This window comes from Ambystoma mexicanum, chromosome 9 (assembly GCF_040938575.1).
Source record: "Ambystoma mexicanum isolate Mex_15411 chromosome 9, UKY_AmexF1_1, whole genome shotgun sequence".
In the NCBI taxonomy this organism is placed as follows: Eukaryota; Metazoa; Chordata; class Amphibia; order Caudata; family Ambystomatidae; genus Ambystoma; species Ambystoma mexicanum.
The window spans coordinates 516578342-516602042 of NC_090931.1; positions in this window are offsets into that span (position 1 = coordinate 516578342).

The following is a 23701-nucleotide window of genomic DNA, read 5'->3' on the forward strand; positions in this document are numbered from 1 at the left end:
ATATGCTCTGAAGTTTGACAAAGAATTGTTTGGGAATCATATATGGTATATTCCCAAAAGATTTAACAACCTCAGCAATACTACCATCTTCAACAGTGCCACCCTCCCTACCATGGCCAGAGGGAGCTTAGCCCAGAATCTCATGCTATTCTCTAAGTTGGCCACTGCCTTTTCTGTGTTGTGTTTATACTCAGCCTCCACTGTATGATGGATATCAATCCCCAGGTATCTAAAGGTTCTAGTCTCCCATGATATTTGTAATATTTCTAAAGCGGAATCCCCTTATAACTCCCCAGGGGGAATATACATGACTTAGGTTTAACTGTAATACCAGAGAGCGTCTGGTCTATAGCGTCTATATTGCAGGTTTTCCTCCGGATACCTCAAGTATAACAGCATATCGTAGGCATACATTGATATTAGGTGTGGCCCTCCCTTCGTGTAGATTCCCACCCCCTCGTATTGTTGCCTCAGATATATCACTAAGGGTTCTAGTGCGAGGATGAACAGCATCGGGGACCAAGGGCTGCCCTGTCTGGTGCCCCTACTGAGTTGCCATCTCTCTGAAATGATTGCTCCCGTCTTGGCTCTGGCTAGTGGCGCACTGTACAGTAGTTTCACCCACCTCAGGTACCTGGGCCCTATTGCATATTCTTTTAGGGCTGCCATTAGCCAAGGCCATTTAACAGAATTGAAGGCCTTCACTGCATCTAATGAGACAATTGCTACTTCTTGCGAGTCCCCTTCTGTTTGCTCTATGGCACGGTGGAGCCTTCTGAGATTGACGGATATTCTTCTGTGCGAAACATATCCGGTCTGGTCGGGGTGTATAAGTTTGCTAATAACCTGTCTCAGTCTATTTGCCAACACAGCCATGAGTACCTTGCTATCCTGGTTCAGCATGGATAGCGGTCTGTACGACCCGCAGTCCGTGCTCGGCTTGTTGGGTTTGAGGAGCAGGATAATAGTAGCCTCTCTCAGGTATTCTGGCAGTATCCCTATTTCTAACGCTTCGTTTAACTTGCCAGTAGCGGGGAGAGCACTTCCGTTTTATATGTTTTGTAGAACTCACTGGGGAGTCCAGCCGTTCTCGGGGCCTTACTGGTTGGTAACAGCTTAATTACTGCTTCTAGTTCCTCTAACGTAATTGGAACTTCTAGGTTCTCCCTCTCTTCAGTACTCAGTTTGGGTAAGCCAATGTCCTCTAATGTTTCGATCATCTCATTCCATTCTCCCCCTTCAACTTTTCCATATAGTTGTTGATAGAACTCCCTGTTCACGCCCTCTTGGGTATCCAGTAACTGTCATTTTCCCCCCTTTATTGCTCTGATCGTTGATCTGGGTGTTTCATTTTTATATAACCAAGCTAGCAACCTCCCCGGCTTGTCCCCACCAGCGTGCTGTCTCTCTATGTATTTCTTGTAATTTAAGTAACATAATCTCTCCCTCCACACTCTAACTGCAATTGGCTTATGGTTCCGGCCTCCTCAAGGGAGTCATCTCCTCTCCGCATAATTGCCTCCATTTTCGCTTCTGCCTTTTGCAACTCCTGTGTTATGCCTCCTTGTAACCCTTTGGATTTGGATATAGCTGCTCCCCTCACCACCACTTTAAATGCCTCCCATAGAGTGCCGGCTGATTCTACGCTACCAGTGTTATTTTCGAAGTATTCTACAATTTCCTTTCCTCAGGTCCTCCCTGAGCACTGTGTCTTTCAATGCTTTGGCTCTAAGCCGCCACGTTCGGATCCTAGCTCTACGAGGCGAGTATTGCCATGTTCAGATCAAAGACAAGTAGTCTGAGAGGACCCTCGCTTTGTATTCCGACCGCACTAGCTCACCTGTCAGCTCCGGAGTAGCAAACATATAATCTTGCCGTGTATACAAGTTTTGTGGGGCCGAGTAATGAGAGTAATGTCGTTCATGTGGATGGTGTAGCCTCCATATATCTTCCAGAGGAAAGTCTTCCAACAGGGTTCTCAAGGTTCTAGCTTATGGGGTGGGTTTGTCTAACTTCCTGTCTGATCTGTCTACCCTAGGGTCTAGCGTGCAGTTAAAGTCACCTCCCCATATCACCGCCCCTCCAAGGTACCGGCTAACTTTACTATATAAGGTCTTGAAATAGGCCGCAGTATCTTGGTTCGGGGCATATGTATTGATGACACACAACTCTCTAATTTCTATCAGTCCCTCTATTGCCAACATCCTCCCATCTGATTCCACAGTGGACTGTAATAACTGAAAGGGGACATGTGGTGCTATCCAAGTGATCACCCCTTGGGCGTATGCAGAATACGTTGCCCCTATGGTAGTCCCCTTCCATTTCCTCATTATCACATCCTGTTTTTCTTTTCTGAAGTGCGTTTCTTGCAGTAGGGCGATAGCTATCCTCTGCCTCTTTAGATACATCATGATCTTATTTCTCTTCAAGTAACTATTGAGCCCCCTGACATTCCAGGTTGCTATATTAAGGTCTCCCATCTCTCATCCATATCCCGTCCCGCCTCTGTCCTCCCTCGTCTTCCGCACCCTGCGCAGTAGCATGTGGGTGTAAGCTCGTACTCACAACTCCCATCCCTCCCCCCAACCCAGCCCAAACCCAACACACCCCTCAACTCCCCTCCCAACCCCCTCCCTCCTACTCCCAACTGTTGCCCAGCTCCATCCCTGGATCTCCGGCTCTCCCACATTTAGTCCTTTCTTGGTTACGCCGGTACTAGTTACTCAGCAGGGGGTTACTGTACTACCGGCAGCCCAGCTAACCTATCTAATGGGGTATGAGTGTGAGCCTCCCGCAATTTCGCTTCATTGTGCTCGGTCCACCCGACTCCCCAAGTTCCAAATCTAGCTCTCCTATACGCTTACATATGCACAGTCTTATATTCAAGTTCCAGTGTCACAGTTTATACAGCACCTCAGCCCCAGGAAACTGCTGCCTCATTTGTCCGCTTCGCTCTCCCTCTGGCTGTCCTTCCCAGACGGGCAGTTTTGTGCATCCAAACACTCTGTCGCATCCTCTGGAGTCTCGAAGAATATTGCCCTGTTTCTGTGAAACACTTTCAGTTTCGCCGGGTACATCAGCATGTATCTGTAGCCCGCCTCGCGTAGTCTCCGCTTTATCGTTCCATATTATAGACGCTGTCTCTGTACCAGGAGTGTGTAGTCCGGATACGCCCTTATAGACGCGGATGCCCTTTTTTTATTGTGCCCCCTTTCCGGAAATGTTCCAGGATTTTCAACCTCAGCAATACTACCATCTTCAACAGTGCCACCCTCCCTACCATGGCCAGAGGGAGCTTAGCCCAGAATCTCATGCTATTCTCTAAGTTGGCCACTGCCTTTTCTGTGTTGTGTTTATACTCAGCCTCCACTGTATGATGGATATCAATCCCCAGGTATCTAAAGGTTCTAGTCTCCCATGATATTTGTAATATTTCTAAAGCGGAATCCCCTTATAACTCCCCAGGGGGAATATACATGACTTAGGTTTAACTGTAATACCAGAGAGCGTCTGGTCTATAGCGTCTATATTGCAGGTTTTCCTCCGGATACCTCAAGTATAACAGCATATCGTAGGCATACATTGATATTAGGTGTGGCCCTCCCTTCGTGTAGATTCCCACCCCCTCGTATTGTTGCCTCAGATATATCACTAAGGGTTCTAGTGCGAGGATGAACAGCATCGGGGACCAAGGGCTGCCCTGTCTGGTGCCCCTACTGAGTTGCCATCTCTCTGAAATGATTGCTCCCGTCTTGGCTCTGGCTAGTGGCGCACTGTACAGTAGTTTCACCCACCTCAGGTACCTGGGCCCTATTCCATATTCTTTTAGGGCTGCCATTAGCCAAGGCCATTTAACAGAATTGAAGGCCTTCACTGCATCTAATGAGACAATTGCTACTTCTTGCGAGTCCCCTTCTGTTTGCTCTATGGCACGGTGGAGCCTTCTGAGATTGACGGATATTCTTCTGTGCGAAACATATCCGGTCTGGTCGGGGTGTATAAGTTTGCTAATAACCTGTCTCAGTCTATTTGCCAACACAGCCATGAGTACCTTGCTATCCTGGTTCAGCATGGATAGCGGTCTGTACGACCCGCAGTCCGTGCTCGGCTTGTTGGGTTTGAGGAGCAGGATAATAGTAGCCTCTCTCAGGTATTCTGGCAGTATCCCTATTTCTAACGCTTCGTTTAACTTGCCAGTAGCGGGGAGAGCACTTCCGTTTTATATGTTTTGTAGAACTCACTGGGGAGTCCAGCCGTTCTCGGGGCCTTACTGGTTGGTAACAGCTTAATTACTGCTTCTAGTTCCTCTAACGTAATTGGAACTTCTAGGTTCTCCCTCTCTTCAGTACTCAGTTTGGGTAAGCCAATGTCCTCTAATGTTTCCATCATCTCATTCCATTCTCCCCCTTCAACTTTTCCATATAGTTGTTGATAGAACTCCCTGTTCACGCCCTCTTGGGTATCCAGTAACTGTCATTTTCCCCGCTTTATTGCTCTGATCGTTGATCTGGGTGTTTCATTTTTATATAACCAAGCTAGCAACCTCCCCGGCTTGTCCCCACCAGCGTGCTGTCTCTCTATGTATTTCTTGTAATTTAAGTAACATAATCTCTCCCTCCACACTCTAACTGCAATTGGCTTATGGTTCCGGCCTCCTCAAGGGAGTCATCTCCTCTCCGCATAATTGCCTCCATTTTCGCTTCTGCCTTTTGCAACTCCTGTGTTATGCCTCCTTGTAACCCTTTGGATTTGGATATAGCTGCTCCCCTCACCACCACTTTAAATGCCTCCCATAGAGTGCCGGCTGATTCTACGCTACCAGTGTTATTTTCGAAGTATTCTACAATTTCCTTTCCTCAGGTCCTCCCTGAGCACTGTGTCTTTCAATGCTTTGGCTCTAAGCCGCCACGTTCGGATCCTAGCTCTACGAGGCGAGTATTGCCATGTTCAGATCAAAGACAAGTAGTCTGAGAGGACCCTCGCTTTGTATTCCGACCGCACTAGCTCACCTGTCAGCTCCGGAGTAGCAAACATATAATCTTGCCGTGTATACAAGTTTTGTGGGGCCGAGTAATGAGAGTAATGTCGTTCATGTGGATGGTGTAGCCTCCATATATCTTCCAGAGGAAAGTCTTCCAACAGGGTTCTCAAGGTTCTAGCTTATGGGGTGGGTTTGTCTAACTTCCTGTCTGATCTGTCTACCCTAGGGTCTAGCGTGCAGTTAAAGTCACCTCCCCATATCACCGCCCCTCCAAGGTACCGGCTAACTTTACTATATAAGGTCTTGAAATAGGCCGCAGTATCTTGGTTCGGGGCATATGTATTGATGACACACAACTCTCTAATTTCTATCAGTCCCTCTATTGCCAACATCCTCCCATCTGATTCCACAGTGGACTGTAATAACTGAAAGGGGACATGTGGTGCTATCCAAGTGATCACCCCTTGGGCGTATGCAGAATACGTTGCCCCTATGGTAGTCCCCTTCCATTTCCTCATTATCACATCCTGTTTTTCTTTTCTGAAGTGCGTTTCTTGCAGTAGGGCGATAGCTATCCTCTGCCTCTTTAGATACATCATGATCTTATTTCTCTTCAAGTAACTATTGAGCCCCCTGACATTCCAGGTTGCTATATTAAGGTCTCCCATCTCTCATCCATATCCCGTCCCGCCTCTGTCCTCCCTCGTCTTCCGCACCCTGCGCAGTAGCATGTGGGTGTAAGCTCGTACTCACAACTCCCATCCCTCCCCCCAACCCAGCCCAAACCCAACACACCCCTCAACTCCCCTCCCAACCCCCTCCCTCCTACTCCCAACTGTTGCCCAGCTCCATCCCTGGATCTCCGGCTCTCCCACATTTAGTCCTTTCTTGGTTACGCCGGTACTAGTTACTCAGCAGGGGGTTACTGTACTACCGGCAGCCCAGCTAACCTATCTAATGGGGTATGAGTGTGAGCCTCCCGCAATTTCGCTTCATTGTGCTCGGTCCACCCGCCTCCCCCAGTTCCAAATCTAGCTCTTCTATACGCTTACATATGCACAGTCTTATATTCATGTTCCAGTGTCACAGTTTATACAGCACCTCAGCCCCAGGAAACTGCTGCCTCATTTGTCCGCTTCGCTCTCCCTCTGGCTGTCCTTCCCAGACGGGCAGTTTTGTGCATCCAAACACTCTGTCGCATCCTCTGGAGTCTCGAAGAATATTGCCCTGTTTCTGTGAAACACTTTCAGTTTCGCCGGGTACATCAGCATGTATCTGTAGCCCGCCTCGCGTAGTCTCCGCTTTATCGTTCCATATTATAGACGCTGTCTCTGTACCAGGAGTGTGTAGTCCGGATACGCCCTTATAGACGCGGATGCCCTTTTTTTATTGTGCCCCCTTTCCGGAAATGTTCCAGGATTTTCTCTCTATCTCGATAATTCAGTATCTTGGCTATGATCGGTCTCTGGGATGCTCCCAGAGGTGGCCTTCTCGCCAGGGCCCTGTGTCCTCTCTCCACTGCAAATCCTTGGGTGAGCGCCCCACCCCCTATTTCTTCGAGCAACATGGTCTCAACGTAGTCCGTAGGGTTTGGCCCTTCCTCTCCTTCTGGGAGCCCAATTATGCGTATGTTATTTATTCGGGCGCGCCCTTCGGCTTCCTCTGCTCTGCTTTCCAGGTTGCTCACTTGTTGTTTCAGAGTATGGACCTCCGAGGCATTTGCCGTGCACATAGCTGTGTTCGATTTTACCTCTTTCTCCAGCTCGCCTGTGCGTTCTGTGATTGCTCTTACATCTTGTCTTAGTAGATTGACATCCACTTGTGCTGCATCAATCTTAAATTCTAGTGACGTTTTGAGTTCTGTCATGGCTGCCTCCAGTTTTGTTTCCCATGCCACCTTCAGGTCCGCAATCGCCTCCAATATCTGCTGGTCGTTGCGTGCCGGTGTTGTGTCCGATTGTAGGTTTCTCTCCCTACCTCTGGCCCCTTCCATTGGCTGTGGCGTCTTCGTGAATTCCTCCATTGTTGACTGCTTCCCCTTCCTTCGTCTCTGGCAGCCTAGATGCCATTACGGTGTCACCAAATGTCCTTGGTCAAAGTGGTTGGGGGCAGGTTGTCCTGATTGCACCTGCTCGCCCACTCCTTAGGCTTACTTAGGGGCTACCGGCTGTGCTTGCTGGGGGTGAGGTATAATCCTCCTTCTCCAGCATGGGGTCTGGCATGGATTCACATGCTCATGAATATTCCCTGTCGTCAGGCTGGGAATCCTCGGTAAAGAAAAAATCAGTATCAGTTTCGTTTCTGATCTGTCTTTCTTAGTAGTAACCAATCACTGAACTCTGGGTCATACTGCCCCCAGCCAATGACTGCCCTCTCCCTAAGCCCCGCCTCTGGCAGCCATCCTCAGATTTTTACCGCACGCTCAAGTGTTGGGAGTCCTCGTGCTTTAGCTCTCGAGTTTTTGCTGCGTTTTTGCGCTTTTTCAGGAGTTTTCTCATTTTTTCGGTTTAATCGAGCCTCAAGCTCCACCGTTTCTACTTCCGATCAATGGGGACCCGTTTCGGAAATCTTCTACGCCCCTCAAGGGTGAAGTTTTCGTCGAATTTACGCTTCTTGGAGGATTCCGGAAGATCTGCGGCCTACCTCAACGGACATGGCCCAGGACAAGGGAAGCTCGACGCCCGGATCCAAACTGTTAAGGTGCTGCCCTGGATGCGGATTACAAAACATTTTCAAGGAGGACGAGCATTCGCGATGCCTCTACTGCCTTCATGAGAACAAGACGCACGTGGAGAAGGACTGTGCGTTCTGCAAGAAACTTTCGGAACGGACCAAACATGATCGTCGTTCCCACCTCGCCGCCTGGCTGGAGAAGGGCACAGCAGGTGAAAAGGCGAAGAAAAATTCTGAGCGGGCTTCGAAGTCCTGTGAGGGCGCCCCGGCGACGGGTCCCAACAGAAGGCCAAGCACCGCAAGTCTGCGGGCACCGGGAGCGCCGAAAGGTCGGGCTCTTCGGCTGCTAAGCAGGGCGTGACTTCCCCGGCACGTTGCACCACGAGCCAGCGCTCTGGTTCGGGGAAGAAGAAGTCTGAGAACCCGGGTAAACTGCTGGAGCGGCCCCGGTGGATCTCGAAAGGGGAGCGAGGCGCTGACCCTCCCCCCAAGGCGAAGGCCCAGGACGCACTTAAGGTGGTGAGGGCCTTGATCCAGCCGGCAAAGGCCTCTATCGAAGTGGTTGCTGCGACCATGGCAAAGCCGGCTGCGACTACGCCAGTGGAAACGGCCTCTGGGCCCAGAGTATCCCTGCCACTGCGGAGGGAATCCTCTTTCCAGCCCATCGTTAAGACCCCCGTGAAGTCCCCGGCGGAAAAAGAGGGGGGGCGGTGGCCATTACAGACTAGGAATCAGCCTCTGAGGAGGAGCTGGTGGAAACCGAGAAGGGCCTCAACGAGAGGTTCATAGGCCTCAATGAGAGGTTCGAGAAGGTTCGATCTCAGGGTGCGGTCCCCGCTGACGTGATCGAAGATGGCGACGAAGAGGGCCCAGTGGAGCGGCCCTCCCGTCTGTCGCAGCCATTACCCAGGAAAGCTTGGCGGCCATTTTGTTGGTGAGCCAGTCCTTATGTACCGAGATAAGGACGAGATTACCACGGACCCCGACGGAGGATCCAGAACCGGGCCCGTCGGGAAACCCTCCGAACAAGCGGAGGAGGGTCCACCCCTCTCCGCCCTTCGTGCCCGCGAGGCCTGTGGACCTCTCATCCCCCTCGCTGGACCCTAGGGATGATACGGCGACAGATACAGCGACGGGAACCGACGACGACGATGGCGGCGATGACACAGCGGACATCCCGTCATCACCCCCGCCCCCCCCCCTTCCGCGGGCTTCTCCAGCCGACGAAATTGGCTCCTTCCACGCCATGATAACCAGGGCATCCGAGCTCTTCCAGCTCTGCCCTGGAGAACAAAAAAAGGAAGTGTTTCTTTACCAACGACGAGAGGCCAAGAGGTAGATGGTCCTTGTGGTGCCTTTGCACGACGACATCTGGGACGAGGGGCTTACTGTCCTCAAGAACCCTTCCACGACACCCGCCAAGAGGGACAGGTACGAGAAGAAGTACCGAGTCCCTGATGCCGCCCCCTTGTGCCTCAGGGCCCAGCCCACGCCGGACTCTGTCGTCTCGGCAGCGGCTAAGAAGAAAGCGGGTGCGGCGGCTTCAACTTCCACGTCCCCGCCGGACAGCGAGGGCAAGAAGTTGGACTCCATGGGACGACGAGTCATCTCGTCGGCGGCGACAACGATTAAGGCGGCCAATGCCTTAGCGATCGTGGCCCGCTACGACAGGGAGCTCTGGTTCAAAATAGCTCACCTGCTAGACTTCCTACCTGGCGACAAGAGGGCGGAGGCCCTAGAAATTCTGCAGGAAGGCGAGGTGTCATCGGATCACGCCATTACGGTGGCAACGGACATTGCCAATACCGGATTTCGCCAACTGGGCAACGGAGTTTGCCTCCGACGACGAGGATGGCTCAAGGTGACAGACTTTCGCCAGGACGTCCAGACCAGAGTGTTGGACATGCCGTTTGACGGCAACAATCTTTTTGGTAAGGCGGTGGACGAGTCTCTACAGGCCATCAAGACCGACTCGGTGACGGCCCGGGCCCTAGGGGTGCTTCAACAGCGACGGCCCTTTCGGAGCTCCGGAGGCAGACAGGGTGCCTCCAAAGGATCCAGGGGTGGCTCCTCCACTTACCGCCAGGTGGCCCGCTCCTCTTCCCGGGAGGCCTACAGAGGTTGCGGCAAGCAAGGGGGATCCCGCCGTCGTCGCCAAGGAGGCCAAGGTGGCAAGGCCGCCTCCAAGCAAGACTGACCCGGCCATGTCGTCGGGCCCCCACCGAAGCACCCCGGTGGGAGGCCGGCTGATGAAGTTCGTCAGCGTGTGGGAGTCCATCTCCACCGACCGTTGGGTGTTCGACACCCTGGCCAACGGGCACTCGCTGGAATTCCAAATGAAGTGCCCTTGTATTCCTCCCATGGCTAGGAAGAAGAATCACGTCCCTCAACTGCTGTTGGAGGTAAGGGCGATGCTCAAGAAAGGTGCCATTGAGCTCGTCCCCAGGAGGCTCCGGGGCTCCGGAGTGTACTCAAGGTACTTCCTTGTCAGAAAGAAGACAGGTGGTTGGCACCCCATCCTGGACCTGCGTCGGTTAAACAAATACATCAAGGCACAGAAATTCAGGATGGTCACCCTCCAGCACGTGCTGGGACAGCTGGAAGAAGGCGACTTCCTATCGTCGTTGGACCTGGAGGATGCTTACTTCCACATCCCCATTCTAAAAGGGCACAGGAGGTCTCAGGTTCGTGGTTCAGGGACGCCACTACCAATTCAGAGCCCTACCGTTCGGATTAAAGTCGGCGCCCAGGGTATTCACCAAGTGCCTGGCACCAGTGGCGGCGCGGCTGCGCCTGCAGGGGATCCATGTCTACCCCTACCTGGACGACTGGCTAATCCGGGCAAGGACAAGGGAACTCGGCGTCGAACACACAGCGAGGGCCGTCCGGTTGCTCACGGAACTGGGGTTTGCCATCAACTACCCCAAATCCCACCTGGTTCCATCGCAAGTAGCACTGTTTCTGGGAGCTAAGCTCGATACAGTGGGGCAATTGGCCTCCCCGTCGGAGAGAGCACCAAGACCATCCTGGGCAAGGTGCGGCGCCTGTTAGCCACGGACGTGGCCAGGGTGAGGTCCATCAAGTCCCTTCTCGGGATGATGTCCTCATGCATCTATCTTGTACCCCTTTGCAGACTTCGGATGCGTCCGCTACAGGAGTTCCTCGACGCCCGCTGGTTTTAGGCGACGGGCTGCTTCGAGGACAGGATCTCGAGTTCCGTCGTGCGATCCTATGGTGGGGTACCCTTGCTCACCTCACTGCAGGCACAGACTTTCAAACCCCAGCGTTTCCGGAGACGGTGACGACGGACGCCTCTCTGGAGGGTTGGGGGGCCCACACCGGAGATCTCCATGCAAGAGGCCTTTGGCTCCCGGAGGAGAGGTCTCCCCACATCAACATTCTGGAGCTCCGAGCAGTGTTCTGGGCGCTCAAGTCGTTCCTTCTGTCCCTCAAGGACAAAGTGGTGAGGATCTTCACCGACATCACCACCACAATGTTCTACATACGGAAGCAAGGGGGCACCAGATCCCCAGCCCTATCCAAGGAGGCCCAGGCTCTGTGGCACTGGGCTGTCGCAATTCAATTGCCCCTGGGTCTGTTATTCGAGGGGGCCCTGTCCCGTCCCCCCTCGTCGAGTTTTGGCTGGTGGCAGTGAATACCACTTTTTATATTCAACCGCGAATATATCTCTATGGGATTTTCCCATTGTTCGAGGCTAATGCTTTTTAACATAGCCTCTAACATACCGCCGGTTTATTTATTTAATATTAATTCACCGGTTGGTATTTTCTGCCAGAACTCGGTTTTAAAATGGCGTGTGTGTTCGCCTCTGTAACTCCAAACCAAAGGTCGAGCCCTTTGTTCCACTTTTTGGTGGGCTTCTCCACAGAAACCTCCAAAAGTGGTGCCACTCTCTCTGGGTACCACAGAGGGTGTGGGAGGGGGTTTAGGCACCCTGGACTGAGTTACCTTGATAACTCAAGTCGCACTCTTGTGTGATTGGCCCAAGTGGTGAGCCGGCCGGCTCACCACTTAGCATGTTTGATTGACAGCTAGGCTGAGTGAATGGGGGTGTGCTGCATAAAAGCAGGACTTTTGGGACTGGAACTTTAGAAGTCGCCATAGGACCTGAAAATCCGACGAGGGAGAAGCTGAGCCGACCTGCTACGACGACACCACCGGTGGAGCCCTGCTGAATCGACTCACCACTTCCCAACGACAGAGGAGATCTCCCTGCTGGAGAGTCTTCTTCCCCTGACTGGTGGGCACAGCCAGTTTACCTTCCTTTCTCGCATCCCAGGACGTCTTGTGGTCGATTGCCTGTGCCAAGCACCCCGGCAACCGGATAGCCACTTACCACTGGACCGCGAATAAAAAGACCGCTCCTTTTAATTGAGAACTCCGCGGCTGGTTTCTTCCCTGGCAGTGCAACGGACTCCTGATTTCCTCCCCGACGAGATCCTCTCTTCCTCCGGACGAAGCACCGACTTGCACCCGCTGCCAGGAACAACTGCCTCCCCTGGAGCGTTCTCACCATTTTAAGGTACCGTGCCCGCCAGGCCTCACTTTCTAAAGATTGCTACAAGGTAACAATAATCCCTTAACCTTCTGGATTGGGCTGGCCGCCTTGACCACCTAACTGGTCCCTTTCTTTTTGGTCCAACTCTTTCTGAACTTATTGCGAGACTTTTGGGCCCTTTGAACTGTGTGACCTTGGACATATTTCGACCGGAGCCTCTTAAAGTGGGTGCGGCCTTGTTAACTTTGACTTTACGGTTTTAACCGGCCTTCTTCTCCTACTGTGTTCTTCCGAAAGTGTTGGGATCTGTTTCTATCTTTGCTCTGCCTTTCTCTCCCTTTTAAACCAATTGATTAGAGTGCCATCTTCGTTAAGCGCTCACCGCTGTCTGAAAATAAGTGTTGCTTTACTTAAGACTTGTCTAACTAATCATTGAAGGGAGTGTATATCTTTTAGTGACCGTGTTTTTGAACTGCTTGATATTAGTGCCAGTGTGTTTTACTAGATGTGTTTTTAAATAAATAATTATATCTCTTTTACACCAAGCTCTGGTCAGTGTTTGCTTGTTCTACGGTGTTCTTTTGACCTATTGCGAATACTCTGTATACTGCCTAACTCTTCTTGAGAGAAGTCTGACTGCTCAGCCACAGCTACCAGGTAAATCTGGGTGGTACAGACTGCTACCAATTGGGTTTACTGCCAACTACCTGTAGTCTTAAATCTTTTGCAGTGGTCCCAGAGGGAACTGCACAGGTTTCTGCCTAACAGGTCCCGCAGGCAGTTTTCTGCAGTTATCTTCGCTTCTGCAGTCCGGATCTTATTCTCGCGCAGTACACCTTGTGCCGCCCGCCTTCACACAGCTCTTCCTCCGTTTGGGAGATATATGTTCTATTTTCGTCGGGCGGGCATTCCAGGAGGTATTTCGGATCCGCAGGAGCTCCGGGATCACCCAGCCTCTCACATGGCTAGCTAGCCACGCCCCCTCGTCTGGAGTCAATGTTAGTGTATTATACACATGGTCCAAAAGACATCTTGTGCGAATTGCCGCCAGAGCCAAGCATAAACGTAAGCATTGCAGTGCTAGTTCCTCTCTGATTGCTGCCATTGGGGTGATTTTTGGTAGCTTTAGTATATGTTGCCAATATTTCCCCTCAAGCACTTTCCAGATCGTCCTTGAGCGGTTTAGGGTTGCTTCTCCCCATAGGTTATTATTGGCATCACCTTTTGTTTATAGAATGCGATCAGTGACATCATGGTGAACTTGCCATATGTTGCGTGTATTATTGCTCCTTGTAAGGCTAGCATTTTTATTTTAGCTTGTAATTCATCTAGCCCTGCTTTCTCGCCCCCACATTTTTGTTAAAACTAATACCCAAATATCAGATGGATTCAACCTATTCCATGTTTCTAAAATTCTATTTCCCAAATGAAGTTTTTTAATTCTTGATGTCATTTTGACTCTAAATGCAATTATTTGGGATTTTTCCGTACTGATTTCTAGATCGTTGCTCCTTTTATATTGATTTAATCCAATTTGAGTTTGCGAGAGCAACACTAAGTCATCAGCATAGATAGTTGTCACAGCTTGATGGTTGGTTTCTGGTGATCAGCTGTTGTTGTTTATAGTGCATTTGGCAAGTCTGTTAGATATAACTTAAATGGTGTTTCTGCCAATGGACACCCCCGTTTCACTCCGCGATTCAGATTCCTCCAATTTGTTCGTATTGTAGTTGTTTTAGCAGAGGGTTGCGTTGGTTCGCCAAAAACTTTGAAGTGCTCTATCAAGCGCTGTTCACCCACTCCATTACTCAAGCTGGCACTTTGAGTGTTGATTTATTTATAATGGTCCATAGGTCTTTAGCTGTAGGATTGCACATTGCCTTGAGCATCATCTCAGCTTGCTCTTGATCCCTCTGTATCCTGAAGCTAATTAACCAGTTTTTATAGCGTTGAGTTCTATTCTTCACTTCTGCTTTTGCTGACGAGCCACTACATTTCTTGTTTTGTTTCATGTCCATTCGCAGCTTTTTTCGCGGGTCAAACACTGCCGGACTAAATTGGTGTATCAGTTACATGAGTGGTCACCTCAGTCCTGTTTTTATAACTTTAAATGTTTGGAGTAAGGTGTCATAACATAGACTGAGTTTGTGAGTATGACACATCCCCAAATATTGATAATTAAGGCAGCTGAGAGCTTTGGTTGTAAGTCTCAGCCAATTTCCTCCATTACCATTTGGTTGATGTACTATGGATACATTTTTCACATCTGGTTGATGTACTATGGATACAACATTTTTCATTTTCCATGTAAGTATCAAAGCATCATGATCACTGTTTTGTTGTTGTATAATTTCCAAAGATTCAATGTTATGATGGAACTTACAAGACAACCATATGTAGTCTATTGTTGAGGTACAGTTAGTTCCTCTCCAAGTCAATTTTCCTGGTACATCCAATTTGGCCATTTAGCATGTAACAGTTCCCGATTTCTAGTTCTTGCGCCCACATTTGTCCTCTTTCATTTTGATCTATTGTTTTATTTTCGATTGATTTGCCGCCTTTATCCAGGCATCTCACATTTAAATCGCCACAGATTCGAAAATTAGGATTTGGCAGTGTTATGTTTACATCCTCAAAGATTTTAGAAATAGTTTTCAACAGTTTAGTCGTGGAAATCATTACATGATTCCAATATACATTTATGATTATTGTGTGTGAGGGAAAATTATTCTCATTGACTAGATGTTTTAGGATTGTCCACTGGACAAAGGAATTTGGTTTACACTTTTTGATTATTTGTAAGCCCTGGCCATGTTTGATCAGGGTTAAGAGACCGGCATATGGTCGGCCAGCCTACCCCTTTAACGCTGGATTTATTAATGTACTATTTCGAGGGGATTGGGTCCTCAGACGTATTCCATATCTATGACGGGTAATCACCACAGCTGTGCTGCTTCAGAAAATTTTCGACTCCTGCGTTGATGACGTAGATACGCTGTCCTCGAGGGCCTCCGTCGAGCCGACGTCACCGGATGTTAGAAGTAGGACGCACGACGCCCGTAGCCTCAGTTCCGTTTTTTCCACGAACGTGTTGACTTCGGAGATCTCAGCGCGCCTCGCTTTTTCTGGGTTCTATTCTTTTGGTTCTTCGAACCTGTTAGTTTGTGAAGATTTCCATGATGTCTTCGTCGTCTTCTACCCCACGACCGTGTTTAAAGAAATGTCGGGACTGCGGTTCTAAGATGTCGCTGACGGACCCGCACGACCCCTGCCTCTGGTGCCTCGGTGAGGACCACGCCACGGACGATTGTGACGAGTGCCAGTTGTTAACATCGAAGGCCTTGCGGGAGCGTAAGAAGAAGCTTTCTGTCGGTAAGGTGGCCAAGCCCCAGAAGTCGAAATCCACTGGGCTTTCGACTGACGATTCGAGGGGCGACTCTCCGCATCATCAGCGTAAGTCCAAGGGGTCTCGGTCCCGGAGTGGGTCCCGTCATTCCTCTGCCTCTTCGAGGTACTCACGGAAGCGCTGTCACAGGTTGCCTTCCCCGTCCTCGTCCGAGGACTCCGCCCATTGGCGGGTTGCTTGTCCCAACAAGCATTCCTCTCCTGTGGAATGGGATTAATTTCGTAAAGAGATGATAGTGATTTTTAGTCGCAGGGCTCCGTTCCGTCCGCACCACCGAAAGACGCCGGCCGTGACCGTACCAGAGCCACCACTCACACGCCTTCGGGCTCGGGTGGTCGGCGCGATCATCGAGCACCTTCGAGGTCTCAATCGGACAAGGAGGATCGCTCTAGACATGCCCGCTCCAGGTCCCGGTCCTCGACGCCCTCGAGACCGTCAGAGTCTGTGAGGTGGTCTTCGAAGACGTCGACGCCATCGGTGCCGTGTCAGTCGAGAGGTGCACTCGAGGCTCCGAGGAAACCCTAGACGCCCTCGGCGCCGAGGTCGTCGGACAGGCTCGGGGCACTGCCTTCGAGGACTGTGTCGAAGCCGTCGGCGCCACGCTCGACGCCGATTCCGTCAACGTCCTCAACTCCTTTCGAGGATGCTTTGTCGGAGATACCCCGTGGCAGGGTGGAACCTCCTAGAAAGGCTCTGGCCAAGTCTAAAAATGTCTTTGTCCCTTTTTCTGTGCCCCCATTCCAGCCTCTGGATTATATTTCTGAGGTGGAAGAAGGGTCTGAGGAAGGAGGTTTGGTTCCTGATGAGGTACCTGATGAGATTTTGTCTTGTCGTAGCCAGATTGAAGACCTGCGTCAGTCGTTCCACGACACCAGTGGTCTGGACACCTCTCCGGAGGTTGAGTTTGGTAGGCCTGAGCCAGGCATGCACACCGAGTCCTCGTACCGGCGCCTTATGTCGAGGGTAACGGAATACTTGCGGTGGTCTGCGCCACCAGTGGATTTTCTGCAGGATGACCCGACGGATATCGTTGACCAAGGTCCACCAACTGTCCCGTTACTGCCATTCCATATGGCCTTGCAAAGAACGGTGGCAGCGCCTTGGACTGCTCCGGAGAGTCTCCCGGCAGTGAGCAAGTCTTTGCCGAAGAAATACAGTCCAGCCAGTAGCGACCCCAGGTACTTGACTACGTACCCCACTCCGGAGAGTTTGGTGGTGCAGGCGGTTACGGCCCCGGCAAAACAGGTTTCGTACCCTAGCATCCCCCCTTTTAGGTACGACAAATGTTTTGATGGCTGGGCGAAGAAAGTGTTTTCTTCTGGGGGGGCAGCCGACTCTGTGTGTGCCTTAGCACGTTTCACTCATACTCTGTGGAATTGTGTCTCTTTGGCGGCTGAACATATTCCCGAAGGGGAGGAACAGGATGGTTTTCTTGTTCAAGGTGGCAAGGATGCCATGTGTGAATCCGTTCGGTCGGGTCTGGACATGGCAGATTGCGTCAGCCGGTCCATGGCGGCGAGCACCGTAATGCGCAAATTTGCGTGGTTGCTGAAGTCGAGGTTTGCTCCTGATGTACAAGCCCGGCTTCTCAACATGCCCTTTGATGGTGAACATCTTTTTGACAGCAAGGTTGACGAGAGCCTTGAGAGGTAGCAGACCTCCAAAGCTGCAGCGAAGTCATTGAGCGTTGCAGTTCGCCAACCTCCGCCTTTTCGTTCTAGGGGACAGCAATGGAGGGGAGGTTCCTTCTGATATTACTCATTCTTTGGTAGATCGAGAGGAGCTGCAAGTCAAAGGGGCCACCGTAGGAGTACCATAGGTGGAAAACAAGGTACTCGAGGTGCCAAGCCCGCTCGGGCAGCTGCCTCTTTACCCTCAGGCAATGCCGCAGCCGCTTCAGCTCATTCATGAGGCCATGTCCCATGGTTCGCCGGTTGGGGGAAGGCTGGCGCAGCATCTTGTAGAATGGCGTGCCATTACTTCAGATGTGTGGGTTATGGAGATCATAGACCACGGCTACTGTCTTCCTTTCCAGCAGAGGCCCCACGACAATCCACTAGGGAATCTCTCTTTGAAGAGTCCTGATCCGCTCCTTGTGCAGGAAATACAATCCCTGCTGGAGAAAGGCACCATAGAACTGGTGCCTGTAGAGGAGAGGAACAAGGGATGGTTATTCCCCTTATTTTTTGATTTCGAAGAAAGACGGAGGCTTGAGACCCATCAGGACGCTTACTTTCATGTGCCAATCCATCCCAAGCACAAGAAGTACCTGAGGTTCGCGGTTGGCGAATCGCACTTTCAGTTTCGGGTCCTGCCATTCGGATTGACCTCCGCCCAAGGGTTTTCACCAAGCTCATGGTAGTGGTGGTAGCGTACCTCAGGAAAGGGGGGATTCACATCTACCCCTACCTGGACGATTGGTTGATCAGGGCGTGCTCTCCCGAACAATTCCTGGATCATCTATCAGTCACCTGCCACTCCTTTCACAAGCTGGGCTTCTCCCTCAACTTAAAGAAGTCCCACTTGACGCCAACTCAGCGGCTCCAGCGACACGTCACTGGGGCAGTGTTTCCCTTCCCAGGTGAGGGCTCATTACATTCAGCAGATGGTGCACAAGTTTCAACATGCCCAGAGTATCCCAGCGTTCGAGTTCTTGAGGTTGCTCGGCCTCATGGCATCCTGCATTCTTCTGGTGCCAGAGGCCAGGGTGCGGATGAGATCTCTGCAATGGGCTCTCAAGATGCAGTGGTCACAGTCCTCCGGCAGGATGTCGGACCCCGTTCAGGTGCCGCCCTCAGTCGCCCAGGACCTTCTGTGGCGGGCCGTCAAAGGCAATCTGATGAGGGGGGCTCTGATTTTAGCTACCCTGGCCAGAGGTGACGATCGTGACGGGCGCATCCCTCATGGGGTGGGGAGCTCATGCAAACGAGGTGACAGTCAGCGGTCGTTGGTCTCCTTTCGGAGTCCAGACTCCATATCAATCTGTTGGAGGTTAGGGCCGCCAGGCTTGCCCTGAAGGCTTTTCTGCCAACTGTGTGAGGAAAGGATGTCCTGATTCTGACGGACAACACAGTGGCCATGCACTACCTCAACAAAAAAGGGGGGGGAAGGGTCACTTCCTCTGTGCAGGGAGGCGATGCAGCTCTGGTTCTGCGCCATCCAGCAGGAAATTTTGATCTCGGCGGTTCATCTGGTCGGAGACGAAAACGAGACGGCGAACGCTCCGAGCAGGCAGAGCACGATCTCTCACGAGTGGGAGCTGGCTCAGGAGGTTCTCCTGGAGATCTTCGCCCTTTAGGGGAGCCCACAAGTGGATCTATTCGCCTCCAGTGTCAACCGGAAGTGCGAAAGGTTCTGCTCGCTGGAATTTCCTCCAAGAGGAGCCTTAGGGAACGCGTTTGTGGTCCTTCCCACTGCTGTACGCGTTTTCTCCAGTCCCCGTCATCCCGCAAGTGCTGCGGAGATTACAGAGGTTCTGTTCCCGGATGATCCTCATTGCTCCGGCATGGGCCCGGAGAACGTGGTACCCGGATCTTCTCGACTTGTCCATCTGTCCTCCACGCCGTCTTCCCTACCGAGATGATCTGCTCTCACGGGAGGGGGGTCAGGTTCTCCATCCAGAGGTCAGATCCCTCAACCTTCATGCTTAGCTTCTGAAAGGTTGGGGTATAAGGATTGGGACCTCCCTGAAGACGTGATGGAGGTGTTGCTTTCGGCCAGACGGCCTGCAACAAAGTCCTTGTACTGTTGCCGTTGGAGAAAGTTCTGCGACTGGTGCAGGGTCAAGAATGTGGTTCCTTTTTCATGTGACATTCCTGTGGTTCTGTCTTTTTTGCTTTCGTTAGCCCACAAGGGCCTGCAAGTGGGTACCATTAAAGGTTACCTGGCGGTGCTATCCATTTTTAAGCGCTCGTCTGAGCAGTGTTCTTATTTCAAAATTCCTTTAATTTCTCAGTTTTTGAAAGGGCTTACTAATGAGTTTCCACCGTCACCTTTCCAGGTGCCCGATTGGGATTTGAACCTTGTTCTAAAATTCCTAATGGGTGCTCCATTTGAGCCTTTACATTCCTGTCCTTTGAGACTGTTAAACCTAAAAACTGTATTTTTAGTTGCGGTTACTTTCGCTCGCAGAATGAGTGAGTTGCAGGCACTTTCTGTTAAGCCACCCTTCACGGTGTTTCATAAGGACAGAGTTGTCCTTAGGGTTCGTCCTTCTTTTCTTCCGAAAGTGGTGTCGGAATTTAATTTAAGCCAGAAGGTCATTCTTCCGGCATTTTATCCTCCTCCGCATCCTGATGAGGATGAGGATGAGGAGAGGCTCCATAGGTTGGATCCTAGGAGAGTTTTAAGTTTCTACATTTCACGCATGTCCCGGGTCAGAGTGGACGATTAGCTCTTCATAGGTTACGCTGGAAGGTGTTCGGCACAAGCTGTTACTAAGCAGACTTTGTCTAGATGGATTATCTTGACAATTTCTGAATGTTACCGCTTGGCGGTTAAGGACCCTCCGGTAGGCTTACGGGCCCTTTCTACTAGGGGTATGGCTGCCTCTACTGCCCTTCAGAGGGGTGTTCCTAGTTGTAACATCTGTCAAGCAGCCACTTGGGATTCAGTCCATACTTTTGCAAGACACTATTCCCTAGATTTAGATTCTATCCATGGGCAGGATCTGGCTTTTGGCAAGCAGGTCCTTTACTCTGCAATTTGATTGGGCATTCTAAATTCTATATTCTAAATTGTTTTCCCTCCTCCATACGTTGGTACTGCTTTGGGAGTCTGTCATAGATATGGAATACGTCGGAGGACCCAATCCCCTCGAAGAACAAGTTACTCTCTTACCTGGTAACGTTCTTTCAATCGGATGGTCCGACGGCGTATTCCATATCGCTCCCTTCCTACCTGCCCCGCTACAGAATTTCTTTTGCGATTGCAGCTTACGTTTCTGCAAGGATTTCTGTGATCATACTGGCAGAAGATTGGTGCCACACGTTCTGGGGAAAAAAACTACAACTGAGGCTACGGGCGTCCTACTTATAAGATCCGGTGACGTCGGCTCGTTGGAGGCCCTCGAGGACAGAGTATCGACGTCATCGACGCAGGACGCAGAAAATGTTCCGAAGCAGTACAGCTGTGTTGATTACCTGTCATAGATATGGAATACGTTGTCGGACCATCCCATCGAAAGAATGTTACCAGGTAAGAGAGTAACTTGTTCAACTGGTACATAATGGGGGCGAGCGAAGCCATGTTTCTTGTATGCAAATGATTAGATGTTGAAACAGATTCACCCCAGAGTAATTGAACAAATGTTTAAATCCCTACGTGTTCCATGAAAGCAGTGTCTGGGATAAATCACTCAAGTTTGTGTTTTAGTGACTGATGTCTGGGGCCAACTAAAGATCTTGAGATCCAGGACCAATCTGTTACTTCGTTTATATTATTTAAAGAGCTATTAAATGGGGGATTCTTACTTGTGGTAGATTTGTCATTTCTAATCATGATTTTCAGAGGTACTTCCTGGGACTTGTTCAATTAGATGGCATTCGTCGATTTATTTAGATCCATCACTTTTTTGGTTTGGGTGACACTTTGGTTGTCGTCGTACCGCCGATCATTCTTTAGATTGTTACAATCTCTTACTTCAAATTCTAATGGCAATAGGGCATCTCTTTGATGGTTGGAGATTTTAAATGTAAGATCACGCCATCAGATCTATCTCCATTGGCATATTGAACAATCAATGTCGTCAGTCAATTGTTTGCGATGCTGGGATACAATGTAATAGGTGCATTACATTCCTCCTGTTTAGGTTTATTTCATTTTTCGGGCTTAAAATAGTTCCCATATATATATTTTCTACTTCCCTTGAGGACCGACTATAGGACTTAGTGTCTTTGTATCTAAATAATTTACTGCTTCCTTATTTGTTCCAAAGCAATGGTGCTAGACTGGGTCTTTGTTTGCTTGCTTCACACATCGTCGATTGGACAACGTTAAGAAGGTTGACACTGTATTTTCTTTTTTGCTTGTATTATTTAGAACTGGTGCAAACTTGACCCGTTTCAATTTGTTGTCTTGTAATTTACTCTTGAGTCATTTGAACGCTCGAGTGCCTTTAGGCACTGTTCTTCTTGTGACTCCTCTACTTCATCAGCATCCTCGAGGTATTGCGAAAGAGCATCAATTAGGTCAATTTCGTCCTCAAAGGTCGTTTCAATAGCGTGGCTCGTTGACATCCAATCCGTGATGCTTTTCTCTTAACGTTGTTAAATTTACCAGCCTTTCTCCACCACTACCTATTCCAATTTCTTGATGCTTTACTCTCTTTTTCTGTAAACCTTGTTTATCTTCTTGTGTTGTGTTCAATCTTCTAGGCGGTGTCGATAGGTTCCAGAAAATAGCACGAGAGCCATTTGATCTTTGTTTGTGGCCATTTTTAACATTCTTTGTTTTTTATTGTTGCATTTTGCAGGTCACTTGAATTGTCTTTACTTGAAGCATCTTTTGTTTTTTGCTTCAATTGTTTTGTGAACATTGGAAAAATGTTATCGATCTTGTGGATGCACTGATTTTGTTGTCCTGCAATTTCTGTTATGTCACTTTCTTGATTGTTCAATTATCTATTCATTTGGTCATGGGAAATTGTCTTCTGTTGTGCAAGCTTCCTATCTTACTGATTGGGTCTTTGAGTTTGTAGGATCGCAACTTCCTCATTAAGTTCTCGCACTGCCATCCTGTCAGCCTGCGAACCTAGCTTGATAGCTGCTGTCTGTTATTGATTCTTCTTGAACTGTAATGTGTGAATTTTGCATCTATGCTCTCTACCCACAGTTCTCAGCATTGGTCTGTATATCCTCAGTCAAAACCTGGTTGCCATTTACTGTTGTATTTGTTTGCACTGATGTTATTTCTTCCCTCAGTTGTTTTCTAATCCATTTATTAGACTCTGCTAGGACTGCCATCATCATGGATTTGTCTGCTTGTTCAGCTCAGGCCAAGTCACAGAGTCGTGCTTGCCAATTTGCAGAGGTTTCCGATTCTTGATCTAGTCTTTCATTCATTTTGGTGGTAAAAGTTTCCAGCTATAATATTTTCGTGTGCATCATTGCAAGTAATGTAGCATTATCTTTCATGCTTAAGCGGGGTAGAAGTGGGCACCACTTGTATAGTCTGAGAGTTTCAAGTTTTCTCTGTGATTACAATTTTGTCGAATTCAATCCTATTTTGTATTCATTTTAGCCTGGAGCTATCAAATGGAGCTAATGCCATGACACAAGGATATATGCAATAAAAATAAAAAGGTGAAACAACCTCGTAGTATCTGACGCGCTCAATTGGCGTGAGAAATGAGCATGAAATTAATATTGTTAATGTCTTTATATCGTGACGTTCCTTTTTCTTTTTGCAAGTAGAAATATAGTATGTTCTATAAATGACAGAATCCTTTTGTAAAAATGTGCAGGACATGTTTAATCCAAATTCCTAAAATTTGGTTGCAATGTGGTTTCAAGCAGAAAAAGACCCTTTGGTCAATCAAGTGCATTATGCCTATGCATTTCGGTGTACAACACCATCTTCAGGGCTATGCATACTTTGATTCATCGTTTGTACAAGAGAAATTACATTCAATGTTTTAATACATAACTTGATGAGCCAGCAATGTTCAGACATGCAAAAGCAAAAAAACAAAACAAAAGTCTTCATAAGCAACTGTCTCTGAGTAGCATCAGATAGAGTGCAAATGCAATCATAGTAACTGTGGTGTATGTTCGGGTTAAAGCTCCTACCTTAATCCAGAAGTCAGTGTTAGGGAGAAGTCTCATTCTATGGCTAATTTCCCTTACCTAGTGAATCACTCAGCAGCTTTGCTGGATCTCTGGAGTTATTTCTCTTCACTTGGTAAGAGTGTGAGCTTTTCCCCCACTCTTACACCTATTTTGCTATGTGCCTTTTACCTGTTTTTTAAGATTGTGCGCTCTGGAGTACACCACTTCTGTAGCGTCCTTCTTGTGTGTGTCACACAGCACCGTCAGTGCAGTGACACATTGTTATCATTCGCACTTCCCACCGACTCCATTTCTGAGGTGACTACTGTCCGCCAGAAAAGAGTAAAGTTACCATT